We start from the raw sequence: 14170 nt of genomic DNA, 5'->3' as shown, positions 1-14170 counted from the left end.
TTTGTTAACATTCACCTGTTATATACTGTTGTCATCTTAGGTATTTGGTGGCATATGTGTTTGTAGTAAAAGAGTACATAGGAAACCTGAAGGTAAAGTATCTTAAATTATAGAATGTATAAATTACAACACTCATGAACTGAGCAAGGCACTGAGACAAAAATAAACCTACTGCGATACGGATTGGTATGTGATTCCTTGGCTGTTTTACCACTACCTGTTTGAGGATGAAGCAGTCTCCAATTTTTGAAGTGGGCAGTTTTCAAAATTGTCTTTTTATTGCATGATTTGGAACTTTAAAACATTTTCCCTGAGAAACAAGATTATTAATAGTGCTTGGGTTCCTGGGTGAGATCCTGAAGAATCCTCAATCCAAAGCATAGTTGAGTTGTGGCAAAGATGTGATGTCTGGGTTCAGCAGGACAAGCCAAGGGCAGAAGGGAGAGCAGGAGGAAAAGAAGGAGGAAGAGAAAGAGGAAGGAGTTTCTTCTCCCCTTCAGAGCCCCTGAGACACACCCAGGCAACATTTTGAAATTGATTGTTGGATCTGGTACCTTCTCCATCGCTTTCTGTGCACATCTTCTTCCATCTAATCAGTAGCCCTCCTGCCAAGTCCCAAATGCCTTAAGCCTAGTATTATGTAACACTGGGGCCTGGCCTCTCCCAAGGGTGACCCATGATTCAAAATGACTTACCTCACCTCTATCTCAAACAAAATTTTCTCTGTCTCAGGACATCTGGTCCAAGCTACAAGTTTGGGGGAAAATTGATCCAAGTCCTTTGTTTTGAGGACTGAATGACTAATAGAACAGACATATATGAAATAGAGAAAAAAAGAATAGCTTTTACACAAATAAATCTAGATCAGCAGACTTTCTGTCAGTGTGGTGGTATGAAGTGAAACACACAAACAGAAGCATCATTAGTAGAGTGTAGGAGAAGGGACCCTACCTGGAAAAGCACCCCAGGGGTTGGCTCTCATAACTGGCCCCGCTTTTCTCAGCACAGCTTTTTCTCTAATTTTGAGCCTCGGTTGCACGTTTAATTTTCAATGAAGACACAGTGAAGGTGTAAGTATTTATGGTGATAAACTTATATTTTGATGGGCCTGAGAATGTGGAGGAGGAGTAATAGTGAATGGGAAGGTGAGGGCAAAGTTGTAATTTTATTTTTTTGGTGCCAGCTTTAGAAGACAAGCCACTTCCAAATCTCTGGGAGCTATGTATGCCCATCTATGTTCACTTTGCTTTCTTGTCACATTTTTTTCAAACCCAATGAATATAAAAGTTTTCAGCAAAATAAGTTGTTTGAAAGGCAACTTATTGTTATCCTCATAAAAACTCAGCATTACAATAACTTATAGAAAGAATATAATGTGTTTCTTGAGTTTTTAATCATGTCTTGGTGTCTGCAAGCTAGTGATTTTATGACACTCTTCTTTTTAAGTAGAATATTACCTTTCAGTTTAGAAATAAGTAGTAAGCCCCAGAAGTGTTAGCTCCATGAAAATAAATAAGAACTATGCCTAAAATAAGAACTTAGCATAGTTACTACTTTAAAAAAGAGCAGCTGAGCCACTACCATAAAACAAGACTAGAAGAATTCAAAATGAGAGTCAATTTATATTGCTGTACTCAGTGACATACTTTAAATTCCACAGCCTCCAAACATATTTTTGCATAGAAACTTGGCTGTAATTCTCCCCCTCCTTTACTACACACCCCAACTGCATCTCATCCCCATCCCACCCCTGCCATAAACATGTAATATGCCTCCATCGTAAATTTAAGGGCCATCCTGATGTCACAGCTCCTCAGTGACTACTGAGATTTCCCAGGATGCAAGAGCACCAAGCGCTGGGAGCACTGTCAATAGGATTGCAAAGGAAGACTTGGAAATTTTATCGATGACTCTCTCCCTCCAATTTCCTATGTGCCTTTGCATAAGTTGCTAACAACCAAATTACTTAATGTTCAGGCCCTCAGAACTTGTGAAGTAATCATTCCTTTCTAAAGAGCACAGTGGGGGTAATTTTTACTTTTATTTGTTTTCTTTTACATTCATTGTATGTCTTTTTTTTTCCTTCCTTAATTCATGCTCCTATGGTTTTCCCCTCTGTGCCTCAGCTATACATTGCTTTGAAAAATCAATAAATCCTTTGCACATAATAATGCTTACCTACTCTACCTCACAGGGGTGCTGTGATGCGTAATTAATTAATGTGTGTAAAGAGCTGAGGGATCACGCGACGCAAGACGCCCTATAAGTGGGAAGAATCATTATTAATAAGTGTTATTACCCAAATGCCTCTAGATGTCAGCAAAACATCTTTTTAAAAATATAATTGGGCAGCCCGTTTTGAAAAGCCTAGGTTCATTCTTTCTCTCCTGTACAGCAGACACAAGGAGAATGGCATCGGCAGCAATGCCAGTGAAGCCTTTTCTTTTGGTTCAGGGAGGCTCATTTAATCTTGGAGTATGAACTTTGAATAGATGTAAGCATTGGAACAAAGCAGCACTTGGATGCCTTGAGGTCTGAATGGGTGGCAGGCTGGGTCATTTTATGGACAATCTGTATGAAAGATCAGTCTTTTCTCCAAAAATAGCATTTCATTTCCTCATCTCTGAAGCAATCTGTGTTGCTAGTAGATGGATGAGGTGAGAATATATATGGGGTGTGTGTGTGTGTGTATATATATATATATATATGTATGTGTGTATATATATACATATGCATGTGTATATATATGCATATGTATATATATGTCTTAAATATATATTTAAATGTATATGTATTTTTTCTCTCCATGTTCAAATATACATATGAGGAATTCATAACGGAAAAATAGGTGTAAGCTGTTTTAAATGTGCTGAGCCCAGTGATGCCTGCTGTACTGACTTCCTTCCATGGTGAAAATGTGAAAATGAGAATTATGGCAATTTCCCACAAAGTGAAGGTGATGACATCCCAGGCTTACGTCTGACACAGATTATGCAGTAATCCAAATGATCATTTGCTGACGCTTATCTCAATAACAAGTTATTCCTTTCTCTGCTCTCCTCTTGTACATCATTGTGTCCACAGAGGTGTAAGTGTGAGGTGTGGATACAGGAGAAGAGAACCACAACCAGGGAACCCTGTTACGAGACTTCTTGAAAGTGTGAGTGCTAGGAGGTGGTGAAGTGCCAGGGAAGAAAACTCCGTTGGGAAAGGGCATTTCATTAAACTTATTTTAATTCAATTCAACACACCTTGATTTTGTGGTTGTATGCTAAGTTAGACAATTTAGTTTACCAAGCACTTCTCAGGAAGGTAATAGTTTTATTTCAAAAGTCCCCATGATGAAAAAAATAGTATCCATATGTTATATTTAAGTCAAGTATAATAAGATGCAAATTATTATTTTTTGTCATTATCCAATATCACACACACTTTGTTTCTCAAGGAAGTTTCACAAAAAGGTTGGACTGTTTATTCTATTTTTATCTTAGGTGTTTAGGGGAGTCCTTTAAATAATCTAGTTTTCTAGGGCAGACCAGCCTGTGTCCATGCAGTGTACTGGGTGTCACATGTCCCTCCGGGGCAAGAATGGAATGGCCCTTGATGACACTGAAATAGCTTTCTCCAGGCTAGATCTTGAGGCTCCGGACCACAGGGATGTGATGGAATATGGTTTGGGTTTGTCATGGACAATGAATGTGGTCATTTGCTTTACTTGCTTGTACTTCAGTTAGTCTTGTGGCTGACAAATTTGAGCCCCAGAGAGGTGGCCACAGAGAGGGATGGAGGAGAGCAAAAGAGAGAGAAAATGCAAATATTGTTTAACAAGCATTTGCTTTAGTGAATTTAAAATCACTGAATTATGTAGAATATTGCTATTATTTTGGAGTGACATACATAAAACTCCACAGGAGCACCTCAGAAGGATTCAGATGTAGGTATTTCCTCCAGGTGCATAGATGGTTAGAAAGGTTTAAATGCACATCTGCTATCAATCCCCATTCTCTGCTTAACCTCCCAGCCTGTCTCTTCCTGCATGTTTGCCCTGCTCCTCCTGACAGGTCTCCTTACCTAGGCAGAGATTAAGCCAATCTCTCAGTTTCCCAGTTCCCCTCACGGGACTGTCATAAGACTTAATTAAATAATGTTCATAAAGCATTCTGCTGTTCAGGTGTCCCTGGATAAAATGCAGAGCACAATATTATTGTGATTATTATTAATTAGGATGATCTTGTCTGAGGCAAGGGATGTTTCCTGTCAGCTTTAGAGAGTTCTACCCTGACCTTTACTTCTGCAGAAGGGATTTGCAATTGAAATGGCTGAACTGTAATCCTTGATCTTGGAGAAATCTCGAGAAAGCAAGAGAGATGACAGAAAAACTGAGAATTTGGAGTTGCCAGGCTGATTTCTAAGAGGAATAAAGGAGATGTTCCAAACACATTACCAAGGCTCTTAATTCTAGTACTTTTCCCTCCTCCCTCAAATACTCGGATTTTTTTTTTTTAAGTGAAAGGCTGGTTTAACAATCCCTGGAGAATGTAGTAGCTACCATTAAGAACCAACATAGGGGTCATCAAAAACAAGCAATTACTTCCATCTTCAGTTTTTCCTTTGAGAGGATCCTTAGACCAATAATTAGGGAAATGTAATTGACATAGAAGCGAGACTTTGGGGAAACATTTGAAAAAGCTCCTTGTGAGAGCCTTGTGGACAAATTTAAGGACCGCTGGATTGTATGTGGGTAAATATGGCAGGGCTCCCTCGTAGACTCCCCCTTGCTCAACATTTTTATTTGATAACTACATGCCATATCATTTGGAATAAAAGCAAACATATTAAATGCATAGAAATTGTTGATAGCTGGGGCTTGGTAGTCTAAATTGTTGAAAATAAAATTCAGCAGGAAAAATTATAAAGCTTTGCAAACCAAACTGCAAAAGCCTAGGCAGGGAAAGATATGGCTAAGCATAGGCTATGTGAGTTTTGGCACTGAGCAAGCTTGACAGTACGCTGTGGCAATCAAGAAAAGTAGTTGCAATTCAGACTTCATCAACCAAACGTTGTTTTATCCTAGGCAAATAAAGGGGATATCACCAGGCTAGGGCATAGACTATACGGACTTTGAGGGCAGAGGTGGTGCTTTATTCATCTGGGTATCACCACCTGACACAGTGCAGGGACCCAGTAAATGTTTGTTGAATGAACAAATTTAGGATTTAGAAACATGCCATATGAAGCAGGACTGTTGAAAGTTACGATGTTTAACTTGGAAAAGAGAAGACTTGGAATAATATGATCACTATCTGCAAGTACTGGAAGGAGGATTGGCATATGACAGAAGGACAAGGTGGGTCCTAATGGCCTAGGGGATCCTTTGGGGACTGCTGTGTTCAGGCTGCTCAGTTGCACAATTCTGGTGGCAGCATTCACTTAGAAAATGGCTGAGGAGCCTAGAGATGTGCAGTATCTAGCCTGTACAGCGGTACAGGGAAGCCTCAGAGTATATAAATTCTGAGGAATGGAAAATGTTTCCCTATATTGAGCCAAAATCACATCAGCCTTTCCAAAATTCTATGAGCTGCCTTCAAACCTAGAGATTCTGTTGGTCACTTTTCCAAACTATGGAATTTGTAAAGATGTTCCAGGAAGGTTCTGTTTTATAAGGTGGTCAGTTTCAATTTTAACTAAAATTGAAGATGTCAGTTTCAATTTTTAACTAAAAATAATTATCTAAATAGTTTCCCTTAAAGTAGAAGGAACCTGAACATATGTAAATAAGGACAGAATTTGCATGCTGGCTGATAGATTCTATAATCATGCATGTGATTCAGCCACTCGGGGTTTGGACATCTAGCAGAACAAACAAAAACGAAAACACTATAATTGTAATCATTACACATTTCAGAATCATTTTACCCTTGGAAATCAGGGCATAATTTATACAAGTAATGGACATAAAAACACTGATGTTTTAATTTTAATTGGAGTTAGTAAGGAGAATATAAATGATTATTTAATAATGCTATAGAAGGTATTGTGTGCTAGGTGCTCTTCTAATTGCCTTAAAATACTATTTCATTCAATCCCTCTAACAATTTTATGGGATGGACACTGTTGTTATCCCCATTTTACAGATGAGGAACCTGAGGCGCAGAAAGGTCACAGAACTAGAAAGCTGCATAGTAGGAAGGCAAGGGAACAGGGAAGGTGGGTTTAAATTAAGGTACCTGGCTCCAGGGTCCCTCTCCTAAGCATCACACTGTGCTGGCTCTCTACAAAGGCGCCTCAGAACCTGTCTGGTGCACTCATGTGATCAGGATTCTTAAAATAGATTACTGTGTCTTCAGTCCTTCCAAATGAATATGGGAAATATAGCAATGATTATGGCCAATTTGGCTGTTCATTTGTTGCAAATAAAGACTGCCCATATCCAAATGCATTATTTGTAGAGATGCAATGTAAATAGCAGCCCCCAGATTTCTCTAATCTTGTCCTTAGAAGCAGAATGAAAGTTTAAAAAATAATAATTAGTGTGAAGTTCAATAATTCCAAATAATACGTGATTATAATATTTTTAAGATTCTGATGCTGCAAAACATAGTTAATTCTCAATCCATATTTTAATACAAATAATACCTGTCAAATTCAACACATTAAAAAATTTATTTGTATGTAAATAATGCTTTTTCTTACATAATTAAAATAGTTAAGCTGTATATGTTTGTTAAATGGGAAAAAGTAAAACTTACTTCTGTATGTAATAAATATTATTATTATATTAGAAGTACTTCAGTATATAATTTTGAATCCTATTTTGTCTTAGAATAAAATAGATTTTATTTTTAAAATGTCCCTGTATTCTCTTTCCTCCATCTTTCTGCACCGCCACAATGGTGTGCATGGACATCCTGGCTGTTGCTCTCCAGAGCATCAACAATGCTGAAAAGAGAGGCAAATGCTAGGTTCTTATTGGGCCATGCTCCAAAGTCAGCATCCGGTTTCTAACAGTGATGATGAAACATGATAACATTGGCGAATTTGAAATCATTGATGATAACAGAGCTGCAAAAATTGTTGTGAACCTCACAGGCAGGCTACACAAGTGTGGAGTGATCAGCACCAGATTTGATGTCCAACTTAAAAATCTAGAAAAATGGCAGAATAATCTGCTTGCATCCCACCAGTTTGGTTTCATTGTACTGACAACCGCAGCTGGCATCATGGACCATGAAGAAGCGAGTCAAAAACACAGGAGGGAAAATCCTGGGATTCTTTTTCTAGAGATGTAATACATATTTACAAATAAGATGCCTCATGGGGAAAAAAGCCCGTATTCTATACCATGCAAAATCAATGCAATGGTTTATAAATTACTCATGGTTATATTTTTCTCAAGATTATATGTTTCCATGAACGTGTTTCACAGTTTTAAAATACTACAACATCCATTACAGACTAATCGAGAAATGAGACTGAAGTCACAGAATGTCGAAGGCCTTTTTCTTGCTAATGTTCTATGTTATGACATCATCATGTATTCACTATTTTTGCTCATAGGATAAGTTCAATGTATTTATTGAAGTTCATCTGGTTTATTCAAATGAGAAAAAAGCTAGAACTTAGGGCATTTTCTAAAAGATAAAGCCAAGGTTAACTCCTAAGTTTGTGGTTATGAAAGGAGGGGAAAATTTTAAAATGCCTTGTATCTATAGTAATTATCTAAATCCTACTCATTTTTCAATTCCCAGTTATAAGATTGCCACAAGCAGGCCATCTCTCACTACCCCAACCTTTTTGATCTTATTTAGGAATTAATGTGGGCTCTTAGGCACCTGGAGTCTTGCATTATTATTATGAAAGAAAGTCTCCAATTTTTCTGTTGTAATCTCCTTTAGTAGGTCTTCTCAGTTATGGTTTTAAATTCAGGTACCTGGCTCTAGGGTCACCTTCCTTTTAAAAAACACATTCTTAAAATTCTTTATTTTTCTTTTGGCATGTGGTAGTATAGACCTCAGTGTATGCACATAGAAAGTGCTCAAGGAGGTCTTGGTCTTAAAGTTCCTCTGAAGATTAGATGATGTCCTTAACCTTACATTTCCTTACCTGGCGTTTTATGCCCTTAATGAAAAATAAACAGACCAAATAATTTAACAGTGAATACCTGGAGGGTCCTTCCCCTGGCTCTCTGCTCTATGAACTAAAAGGAAATAAAAAGGCAGCTGAGATGCCTGAAGGAGACAAGATAAGAGGGCAGAAACCCTCTCCTAATCACCAAGATTCTTTAGGATCTCTTCTCAATTCGCAGTGCTAATTTATTGCCTTAAGTATTACCAGAGCCATCTAATCGGTTTAATTTCACAAAGTTGCACTTCCTTTTCCTCCATAAATCTCCCCATTCCCAGTTTTATGCCAAGGATGATGCTCTGTGGCCACATTAGTTGAAAGAGTAATGGAAATTTAGAAAGTAACTAATGACCTAAAGTTTCCTGGGAGAACTTTAAAAAATAGCCCCAAGTGCTGAATTACTGATCCTTATACTCTCAGTCTATTGTGAAAACCCTGTTCCCTAAAAATTGTCTTCTCCACTTTAACATACTTCTATTACCATTTGATTTAAGAAATTATTTCTGACTACTGAAAAATAGGAAAAACCAGAACATTTTTAAAGGAGAGGGTGGAAGCTGGTGGTGGGAAGGCAGGAATAAGGAAAAATGCAATCTCACATCTGCAAAAGTAGTTCATAATGAATCTGGAAGATGAAACTTGTTCAATGTTCTCTCTCTCTCATCCTTTCTAAGTCTCTTTCTCTCATTTTTTCTCCTTCCCTGTGTCTCTCAACAAAGGCCTAAACAGTTAAAAATGGAGACACTCTATGTCACTTAATAGCATCTCTGTTGATCTTTCTCCAGTAGGTGTAAGTACTGAGAGCAACAGCACCTCTTGTCACCAGCTGCGGATGGGGAGTGGCTGCCTTAGGGGGATCTGAGCCTAAAAAATCCACCACTGAGAAAAGGCAATAACAGAAGTCTGTTGCTGTCTAACCTGCCATAAAAATGAAACAATCAAACAAGACAACAAAGGGAACTCCAGTAACCACCAGAGGCAAAAGCAGTTGGTGTAATATATCCTGGCTTCAGTGACTATTTTTAGTTTCCTCCCATCCCCCTTAAAAAAAGAAACAACTCTAATTTAGATTAACTGGGAAAAAACATTAAATAATTCAAGAGACAGAGACAGAGAAGTGAATAGCAGAGAGACAGTGAGGGTACATGCCTGAATGAAATAAAAAACACATTGATACCTTGAAATGTGTGTGTGAATGTGTTTGTAATCAATAGCTATTGGAGATTATTTTAAAACCAAAGAACCACCTTTTTCCCACAGGAAAGTGTCTGCAAATGTTACTAAATTACTCTTTATCGAAGCATGTATTTTTTAATATCACTCGACCCAGCATCCTGCTATCAGTGGGCAAGGCTGGTAACTGAATTCTCAATGGAACTGTAGAATCTTTTGGATTCGAGAAATATTTAATGGCTTCCAACACCAATCTATGAAGTTTCATATGTATAATTATTTTAGAGAACTTTGGAAATGATCTTGCTAGTTCAATTAACATCTCAGAATAACCAAGACAGGATGGAGCATTCTTGGAATTTCCTCTCATTTTGCCTCACTGACTGCAAAATGCAGCCTCCTAAGGATCCAGTAGTGACGAGCTAGCCCATTTATTCTCTCACTACTAGATGGAATTTGTTCTAATAGGCACTTCCTCACATTGTAGAATTTTGTTTCATCCAATCAAATCTTAAGCACTTGAAGGTGTTGGATGCTTTTTTCCTAACTTCCCCCAGTTGTTTACTAATAACTTCATTCCTGAGACTCCTTTGAGAGGTACTTATGTTAAGAAATGGATACATAACAGTGGAATTCCTGGATGCTGAGACAGGCCAATGGTGAGTTGAGTGGCATGGTGGAGTGTTGTGCTCAACATAAAACAGAATGAGAACATTGAGAGAAAGCAAGAGAACCTTGGAAAAGAAGAAAAAGTTTCTGTAAAGGAGAGAAGAACAAAGTTTAAAATTCATTTGGTTCATAATTCTCTTTAAGATTAACTTGGATTGTCATCATCGTTTTCACTTTCCTATTGATCCTATTCTATTAATCTCGGGGCATTTGTGAAGTAGCAGGATCCTACCTGATACTGTACAAGAGACCATCTTTCAAGACCACAGTCTTTAACCTGATGGCAGAAGTACAGGCAAGTGCACAAGGAACTTGGAAGAGGTGACCTAAACCCCAAAAAGCAGAAGTCCTGGAGCTGTACTAGGCTTCAGAGACAGAGTCAGCTATCTGAGAAGTTATGATCCAGGCAAACATCAAACACTTCCCCAAAAAAAGACTAGACGACTAGACAGAAGAAGATCCTACCAAAGACGACCATGGCTAAAAAGGGATGTGAGACACTAATCAATGGCTGAATGGAAGATGGGCCTGGAGCAATGGCTGGAATGGGGATTTCCAGGGCTTCAGGAAAGGGGAACAGCTATATTTCACAGAGTGCTCATGGTCTTCTATGTGGCCAGCAGAGGAACGATTAAGGTCAGGGCTCTGTCTTGGTAACTAAAAACTTCCATAAAGAGAAGAATAATGACCTCAAATGCAGGCATATAGAGATCTTTCTGGAGATCCAGGGTAAGTGCATTTCAGGGCATCTTCAAACTTTTATTGTGTTGCAAAAAATCGTGTTCTTATTAACATGAGCTGGTTTATTTAAGGGCATGGTGCAGTGACTTATTCATCTAATATGTAGAAATAGCCTTCGTGTGCAATAATGTCAATTACATCTGGGCAGGAGATCAAGCACCTGTCTTAGGACTTTAGTCCACTTTGGCTCTCTTCTGTGACAAATAGTGATTTTCTTGCAGAGATAACCCCCCTCCCCCGACAAATGCTTATGTTTCTTGGATGATATAAAGTCTACCCCTTTCTTTCTAGCTCTGCTTGCTGCTTGGCCTGACATTAATTCTATGTCTTTGTATCTCTGGATCTCTCTCTCTCTTTCCCTCTTATCCTCACCCTCAAATGCCCCCTGAGTGTGTTCCCTGTTCATTTATTCCATGTCTCTGTGTTTTGCTTAGAGATAATGTACACACAGTTCTCAGACGTAAAGTTACCTGCACTTTGTAGTAATTAGTCATAGTTGAAATTTATGGATATTACAGACATTTATGGACAAGAAGTAATCACAGTTCACATTATAGGACAAGGAATGTTTGGGTATGGCATATGCATAAAGTTTTACTCCTTATGACAGCCCTATCATGGTAACAGGTGGGTCCTATTACAAGTGGGAAAGTTGAGTCAAACATGATCGCCAGAAAATGGCTAAGTGGGATCTGAACCCCAGCAATCTGCTCTGAGCCCATGTTCTTAAAATTTACACAGTACTGCCCCCTTTATGAATAGCATGTGTTCAGAAACAGCCCCGTGGGGAACAAGATCTTAGACATATCTTTAATGTTTTATAGCTTATAAAGTTATTTTACATACACTATTACATTTCATATCTGTATTCAGGAAAATGGGTGTTAGTAGGAAAATGAAAAGACTTGTGTTCAGGACTCTGCAGAATTGAGGCTTGAGTTTGGTTTTTGTGCTCAAAGTTGAGTGCTTTTCCCACTTTAACTGTTTAACTTCAGAATAGGCCTTCTCTTGGCAGGATCCAGATGGCCACAAGAGCAGAATCTATGTGCTGGAAGTATGGAAGAAGGGAGGAACATATAGAGAAAAAAAAGGAGGTGAAAGGGAGTACAAGTGAAAGGGAATATGAGAAAAATTTGGTGGAGGGTTGGTCCAGAATCCAAAAAAAGAGCTTTGAGAGTAGGGAGTGTAAATTTTTTTTTTTTTAAAAAAAAGGAGGAAGAAGAAGAAAGGGGGAAAAAAGAAGGTAATTGTCCTCTCTTGCAAAGCATTCTTGCAGTTAGGGGTATAGACTAGACCAGTGCTTTTTAAGTGTTAATGTGCCCAGGAATTATGTGGGGATTGTATTAAAATCTAGATTCTGATTCAGAAAAGCTGGGGCGGGCCTGAGAGTTTGCATTCCTGAAAGTACTCCCTCCACCCACCCAGCTGTGACCCTTCTACTTGTGCATAGATCACACTTAGAGTGGCAAGAGGATAGATAACTTCTAGAGAGATCCTCCTGCCTTAGTGCTCTGAATTCCATGACTGTTCCCTGAATTTCCCACCAGTCTAGCATCTCAGTTCACTGGGTCATCTTGCCCACTTCCCTCTGCTAGAGACTCGCTGAGGCTCAAAAGTCTCATTTTGAAACCCCAATTATAGAAACCGACTCCCACTTTTACCTCAGAAATGTCTGGACCATGAGACCACTTGTCACAGATCCTGAGGAAAAACTTAGATCTTTCTGTGAGTGAGTGAGGCAAGGGCATTTCCTGATAAGACACTTTTTCCTGTCAAAAAAACAAAAGTTTCCCAAAGTTTCTTAGATGCCTGAGGACACAACCTGCTCCAAGTGACCTACATTTAGGGAGGTGGTAGATGCCCAACCCCTGCCCAAGCCCTCCTGCTTTGGGAGCCTGGAGTTTCACTCACAGATCACACAGGGCTGAGCGAAGTGCTCCCAGGGTGCCCTACCCGTCCTGACACCAGCCCTTTGAAATATTAGCTCTGGCTAATGGTCTGTAAATGTGTCAGAATGATGCCACCTAGTGCCACAAATGCCATTTCCCCTTGTGAAGTCACACTGTCTGCACCACAGCAAGCCAGAATATAATTAGTGTTAATTTGGTTTTTCACTGAATGACTACTGCACAGCATTCAAGGTCTCCACTCTGTGCTTATCTGGGAACATTCTTTTTTTAAACATGCTGAGGGGTGGGGGCAGGAATATTAGTGTTCCTGTTCATGTTAGGGTGGGAGGACAGCACATTTGGCTCCTTTTTTGGCTGATGATTTGGAGGCACTAAATCAATATATGTCAATGAACCAATGTACAGTCTGGAAAGAATCCCAGGAGGACAGATATTCTAAGCCCCTTTCATTGTCCCCTCAGGCCAAATGACACCAAAAACTTTCCATCTAGATCTGTAAATATGCTTACCAATACACAGAATCTAGTGCATCGAACAGTATCATCATCTTGAAATACAATTTTAGTGCACCGAGGCCCATGTGATAGCTTTTAAAAATTATGTTTATATTGTTCTGTTGCCTGGTTTCTTTGAGGGCTGGACTAGTTTCTATCAGGTTTAGGTGCTCTGGCTTCAAAATCATTTTGTGAATATTCTAACTTAGGTTAAGAAGTTCTTACATAGCTCTGTGAGGTACCCGACCTCAATGAGGAAGCTGATCTGTAATTTCAACTACAGCCTGGTTAGTGAATTTGTTCTTGTTTAGGTCTCAGGAGAAATACAGAATAGCCAGGCCTATCACTCTGATTTCTCCTACCTGGTGATGGGCTCTTGCTGGGCCCTCCACAGGTTAGCATGTGAACTTTGTGAAAAGATGCCAGTAATATATGCCTACATATTTAAAGATTTGCAAAGCACAACTCTCCAGACACCTTGCCATATCTGGTGGGATGCCAGTCTCTACAGATCATTGATCCTCCTAGATAGCAAAAGGCAGAAGTACCCCTGGAATATGATCCTTCACAGTCAGTGGTGGGGACTGTGAAATAGTGCATTGAGATTCCCAAATATTTTGCCTATGACTCTCAATGATTAATTGAAGAAACTACTTGGGAACAACTCTTTTGACTTTTAAAGAATATAGTTTAGTATGAAAGGGATATTTTATTCCACTATGGGGAATCTTTGAACAATGTTAGCACTAGATTGGTTTACGCGTGGTTTATTCTTTCTGAGAAAGGTGAGTATAACAACACTTTAACTTTTAAGGTAGTGAGTTAAACTCCAGGCTGGTAGTGGCATATGTGAAGACAAATCACTTTCTTTTGATGCTAGGTCACTGTGCCATGAAAACACAGAATTTATTCACAAGGAGGGATGCTAACAGTACTGTAGCTGCTGTATCCTTACCAGTGGACTATTCCATTGTCAGTAAGGTAGGCATGTCCCAGGCACTGTGATTTATCTTGGTGATTTATCTTTGTTACTAACGGCATTGTGGCCCAGAAATTCAT

General features: G+C 39.0%; 1 pseudogene; it reads left to right on the top strand.

The window, feature by feature from the left end:
• The first annotated feature begins 6890 nt into the window (after positions 1 to 6890).
• LOC101140276 (small ribosomal subunit protein uS8-like) lies at positions 6891 to 7281 on the top strand (annotated as a pseudogene).
• Positions 7282 to 14170: the final 6889 nt, after the last annotated feature.

Source organism: Gorilla gorilla, chromosome 5 (assembly GCF_029281585.2).
Source record: "Gorilla gorilla gorilla isolate KB3781 chromosome 5, NHGRI_mGorGor1-v2.1_pri, whole genome shotgun sequence".
In the NCBI taxonomy this organism is placed as follows: Eukaryota; Metazoa; Chordata; class Mammalia; order Primates; family Hominidae; genus Gorilla; species Gorilla gorilla.
The sequence above is the reverse complement of the archived record's forward strand: the minus strand, read 5'-3'. Positions and strand labels throughout refer to the sequence as shown.